This window comes from Lepisosteus platostomus, chromosome 14 (genome assembly GCF_059453375.1).
Source record: "Lepisosteus platostomus isolate fLepPlt1 chromosome 14, fLepPlt1.hap1, whole genome shotgun sequence".
Taxonomy (NCBI): Eukaryota; Metazoa; Chordata; class Actinopteri; order Semionotiformes; family Lepisosteidae; genus Lepisosteus; species Lepisosteus platostomus.
This window is the reverse complement of record NC_142624.1, coordinates 23,910,258-23,916,257: the sequence shown is the minus strand read 5'-3', so window position 1 is coordinate 23,916,257 and position 6,000 is coordinate 23,910,258. Positions and strand designations below refer to the sequence as shown.

At 35.5% G+C, this 6,000-nt stretch overlaps 1 long non-coding RNA gene across 1 annotated transcript in view; it reads right to left on the bottom strand.

The window, feature by feature from the left end:
- Window positions 1–338: 338 nt before the first annotated feature.
- LOC148649032 (uncharacterized) overlaps window positions 339–6,000 on the bottom strand; it is a 61,803-nt gene continuing 56,141 nt past the window's right edge. Inside the window, exon 5 of the long non-coding RNA XR_015926276.1 lies at window positions 339–485. This is a non-coding gene — a long non-coding RNA (uncharacterized LOC148649032). The remainder of the gene's footprint in view (window positions 486–6,000) is intronic.

Below are 6,000 nucleotides of genomic sequence, written 5' to 3'. Positions count from 1 at the left end.
TTTTATGGCTGTAGATTTTTAATAGACTTCATGAAAAAATGTGGCAGACATACAAATAGATATTTTTTATTTTTTTCACCAATTCGAAATGACATTTTGATTCAGGTCAAACTACATAACAATTCATAAGAAAAAAATCAAATATTGATCAGAAGACACAAGTAGTAAATACCGATAATGAATGCCTGTATTGTGTCACCATGCTATTACATTTGGTGAATTGACTAATCATTGCATACCATTCTAATAATGAGATATTTTGTATTTTGTATTTTTCATGTAATTTATAACATGTAAATAATGACGCCAGAAAAAATAACTGTTTTGTTGTGGTTTTATTCAAGGAGCTCTCCAGATTGAATGCTCACAATGTGTGACAAACAATACTGCATACAAATAATGCCAACAATAACAATGCTTTACAGTGAAGAAAGTCCACCCATCCATTTTCTAACTGCTTTATCCAATACAGGGCTGCTTGGGAGCTGAATGTATTTGAAAAAAATGAATGTAAAGAAAAAAAACAAGATCATCATTATAACATGCAAACTCTACAATGTTTTATTTTAAAATGTGCTAAAATTAGTTACTCTTCTGTAAATAATTTAAATTAAGGAGGGCTATGACTTTTAACATCCTCTTACTGAAAGTAACACTTCATGTTTTCACATTACACGCAAAGTGTTTTTCTGTCTTCTGATGTACAGAAATGTTTCTGAAGGTAAGGTAAACAGGATGTTATCATGTTCCCGTAAAGACAAAAAGAACACTTTAGAGGTAGTACACAGTTGCAGGGCCTTTCAATAGTATTCACACCCTTTCTGTGGTGTCTTGTTTTGTGAAATTAAAGCAGGGTACATGCACAAAACCTGAAAACTGAAACTGATCAATTTGCTTGATGATTTGCATAAGCTCTGTCAGGTTACTTGTGGATCACTAATGGACAAACATTTACAAGTGTTTCCGTAGAGTCTCAACAGAATTTAAGTCAGGACATTGACAAGGCCACTGAAGAACATGCATTTTCTTGTTCTTGTGTCAATCAAGTGTAAATTCGGTCTTGTGTTCTGAAAGAGGTTGTCCTCTAAGATTTACCAGCATTTTGCTCCGTGTTCTCATCTGTCTTGAAAATGTTCGCAGTCCCTGCTGCTGAGAAGCAGAACTATAACACAACAATGCCACCAAGCCACCACCATGTATGACCACAAAATACAATTTCTTAGTGATGGACTTCACCATGCACAAATAAATATTATATGCCTACATACAGTACAACTATCATTGAGTTATTTAGAAAGCATCTTGGTCTTCGTGGTTACATTTTTGTTTAAAATTCACTACCTGACTAAGGAACTTTTAATAAAAGGAATTCTTCAACAATTGTTAGTGTGAATATAGCCGTGTCTTTTAATCTGTCAATCATTAAATGTAAATTGTTCTATTTTCATTTCTAAATTTAATTTTTGACTTACAGTATTCACCATTAAGCCAGATTTCTATGACTGATATTATTGATGTTCGTAAGTTCCCAAGTGCCCAATAAAGATTTTAGTCATTTTGTGTTATGCATAATATACAGTAAAACCACTCAATAATACTGAATAACGTACAGACATTAGCTTCCAGCAATCATTTGGCTTCTTCATAGTTTATAAAAAATATTCCAATGTTGTTTTGTATTACAACATTTTTTCATTTACAGTCCAGAATGACATTTACAGCAGTGATGTAGACGAATCAATGGCCAATAGGAAATACTGTACCTTGAAGAACCAAGGTATTGAGAATCAGTAATATGATTTGTCATTGACATCTGTTGTGGGAGCTCTGCCATGGAACACTGAAATGAAACTTGGTGTTTGATGTTCTGTTACAATTAACTGTTCATACAGTATAGTCATAGAAACAAGAATAAGTTCAGCGGTATTTAAACACGACTGCTTTTATTTGACACCTTGTTGTAGAAGATGAAGATGTCTCTCTTTATTGTTCCACCAATCTCACAGTAATGTTCTCCCCTGTGAGAGCTTAAACGTTGCTGTCAAGCTCCATATATTTCAGGGTGGTTGTGCTGTTAAAGGCTCATAAGCTAGCCCAGAGTCACAAAAATTGGGCTAGGTTTAGGTACACTTGCAACTCTAACATACAGACTTATCTTTGCTGAAGTTTATTTGAAGATACATTTGAGTATTTCCAGCTGTCTACCATCTGACACAAGTCCAAGAACAGCCTGTGACTTTTACATGAACATCTAAATTGGATGCCATTCCTTCAATTCAGTGTTTCTGTAATGTGATTTCACAACTCAACCACAAAAAGCGTAATCTATTAGATGCAGCCTGGTAAATGATATAACATGAATTTACACTTTTTATATTGTTCTAATGTAGACATTTCCATGTTATATTTTAGAACATAAAGCATCCATTTCAAAATGTATTATTTTCCTGTAAATATCTGATAATCTAATCTACTTTATAAAGATACTGTAGGTTACCAGAACTAACTCACCCACTATGATTGCATAACCTTTTCGGATTTGTAAGGGATATGCCTGTGTATCATAAGACAGGATCTCAAACCACAAACATCCACAAACATGCAAACACAAATAGCCTGAATGCTCATTGCAACATTTTTTTTTCAGTTAGTCAATAGTGAAATGTGAAAGATCCCCTTTCTCAAATACCCATTCAGTAATATTCAGTAATTTAGTCACACCCTAATTAAGGTAAAGAAGATGTGTAATCTGAATAGCGAACTTTATTAGGGTAACACACCTAGCTTAGGAGAACAAACCTCCCTTAACCCCATTTTTAATGAAGTATCAGACAGGGAGCTGCTGCAAGGGTTGAAAATTGAGTGGAGGCAAGCAAGTAAGTAAGCAAAAAGAGGATAATTATAAGTAGGTAGGCAAAAATATGTGAGTAGGTTTTTGTCTCATGAAAGTATTCAAACCCTTGCACATTCTTCACATTTTGTTGCTATAATGCTTGGAGTCATGAAACTTTGAACTAGTAATTAATACATGATATATACACAATCCACTACATTTAAAGGGAAAAAACAAGAAAGTAAAAAGTAATTGCATAAGTATTCAAAGCTAAATTAATTTAGGTGCACAGAATCACTTTAATAAGCCAAATAATTGGTTTTGTGGCCTCTGTCTGTGCACAATAATAGCAGTTCACGTGATTTCATAATAAATTAATCTGTCTGCCTGTCTGTAAGGTCCTTAAGTTTAAGCAAATATACAACCATGAAGACAAAGGAGCTGCCAAAACAACTTGTGGAAAAGTACTAATCAGAACAAAGGTATAAATGAAATTCAGAAATACTGACAATCCCTTTTAGCACTGTGAAGCTGAACATTAAGAAGTGGGATGTGTGTCATACCACTCAGGCACTATTATAATCCTGCTGTCCCTCCAAAATGAGCAGCCCGACAATGAGAAATGCAACTGAGAAGCCAATGCTGACTTCAAAACAGTTATAGAGTTAAATGGCTGAAACTGCAGAAAATGTGCATGAGTCAACCATTTTCTAGTCACTCCACATGACTGGACTGTTTGGCAGTGTCAAGAAGAAAGCCATTACAGAAAACTTCCATCTCGTACCCCAGAAGGAGTTTGGAACAAAACATCTGAATTATCTGAATCTGATTTAGTAAATCTGCCAAACATTTGGGAAAAGGTGGGAAAAAATTGTGCTACGTCTGACACAGACTGATCGCAGTGCAACAATTACCATCCCTACTGTCAAGCTTCGTGGTGGCTGTATTGGTATTGCTCTGTTGCTCTTCAGCTGCTCCGTCAAGGCCTGGTGCTGTATCTTCCCACCAGTTTAGTGGTGACTCACCATCATTTTTATATCATATTGCAGGCGCCTTATAAAGTGGCAGGAAAATAACTCCCCCGTTCCCAAACTGCAGCGAGTGAGAGAGACATGAGGTTTTGGAAGAAGTCTCAAAAAGAGATCTCATTTTAGAGAATTCATGTTTTAAGGATAGTCTCTGAGAAGGACTTTGAGTGAAGCTGGTAAGCAGCTTAGTAGCCCAGTTATTAATCGAGAGGGATGTTGATAAAGCTTAGTCATAAGCTTAAAGAGGAACTTAAGGTTTTGTTTTTATTTTTATGTTTTCTGTTACATTATCAATAAAGAACACTACTTTCATACCATACAGTTGCATTTGCCTGTTTTCCTGGGGCCACAATCCCTGGATATGTCACAATATACTGTAGTTATAATGCTTTTTTGCAGGAGTATACCAGTAAGGATTATTGTATAAGCACTGAACATTCTAATCACCACTCCCTTCAATGCAAACAAAAGAGTAGTGAATTGATATTTAGTAAGCCACATATTGTACATTGATCCAAACCACTTCTCCAGTAATAATAATGATAAAATTGCAAGCTAATCATAAACTAAACAGAGAAAGGCTTGTATAGGAAACCAGTTCCTAAAAAATTCAGCAGTTTTTTCTCTGTACATCTTACAATGAAGCAGCATCCAGTGTGAGTTCACTTCAAATGCTTTGAACATTCTCCCTGAAAGACAAAAAGATTACTGGGAAATTGAAACCTGAAATACCAAAATCAGAAAAGGAGGCTGTTTCAAATTTTAAACATTGATTTAAAATTTGAGGTTCTATATCTAGCACGCAAAAGAAAACTCTTTGCTTTATTTTGCTGCATTTATTTGTTACAGGTACAAGGAATCCCTCCAGTTTAGCATTCATTAAGAGAGCAGTTTTGAGTAACATCTTCAGTTTTCTAAAGATTTTCCCTTACACTGAATTTGTGTCAATGCCAGATGTTGTTGGGATCAGTTTGTTGCAGAGATAGTGGGGCTAAATCTCAATTCTTAGCTTGGCCTATGCAGTGTTTTGTCTGCTAGTTATTTGTATCTTTTATGTCATCTGAGTTTGTGCTAGTATTAAAGAAGCCATGTGGCTACACTCAACTTTCCATGACTAGTGGAATGTTTTATTAAACTTTTATATATCTATTAGCTAGGCAAGCTGGCATCATGACTTGATATTTATGATATCATTACTTTCACCTTATTTAATTTGCACCCCTTCTATTACTTAAAATTAGTGTAAGAGTTTAAATAACACCTTCACAGGTATTCTGCTTTGCCCTCTATTCATGCACCCATTGAAACAAGAAAAAACATCATGTAGCAAAATGAGTTATAGGTTAGATAATATAAATAACTTAAGAAAGTCTAATGTCATACTGTATGCATAATAGTTTTGCACAAAGTCAAGTCATATTTGTCATTATCAAATAATTAAATTCAGAAGACAAGAGGGTCATATTAAGTCACATCAGGTGGGTAGCTGCGTCAGCATGCGTAGGCTGCAAAGGAACAAGTAATAGGTTTATTCCATGCTGAAAAGAGAAGAAAGAAAACACAACGTTTTGGCTGTAGAGCCTTCATCAGGTGTAACACGGCCGAAAAGTTGTGTTTTCTTTTTTCTCTTTTCAGCATGGATTAAGTCACATCTCTAAGTATTCCCTAAAATAAAATTCAACTAAAAATCTACAATAATATTCTTCTCTTTGGAACTGCAAGATACAGTAAGTCTCTGGAACTATAGAGAGGCTCCAAATGTTTCCAATTTTCCTGGGTTATAAAAATAGGTAAAATATCAAAAACATCAGTTGTATGCATGGATCACCATGGATAAGGTTTAGGAGTCCTTTGAACATTACAGACAAATGGTCATTGACCTCCACAAGCTGGGGCATGTCTATAAAAGAATCTACAAAAAGATGAGTCACCACTTTCCATTTCCATTGGAGGGTACAGGTACTGGTTTAGAGACCACACTCCCTGGAAAAGGACGCAAAAGACGCACAGCTGCCAAATAAATGGTTTGGGAGGCAATTATAAAAGCAAAGGCAATAGTTGTGTCACGCCCTCTGCGGCCAGAGAGCGCTCCTACTCTATCCTGTCCCTAGTTTCCTGTGCTTTGCTGTCCTTCCGGTG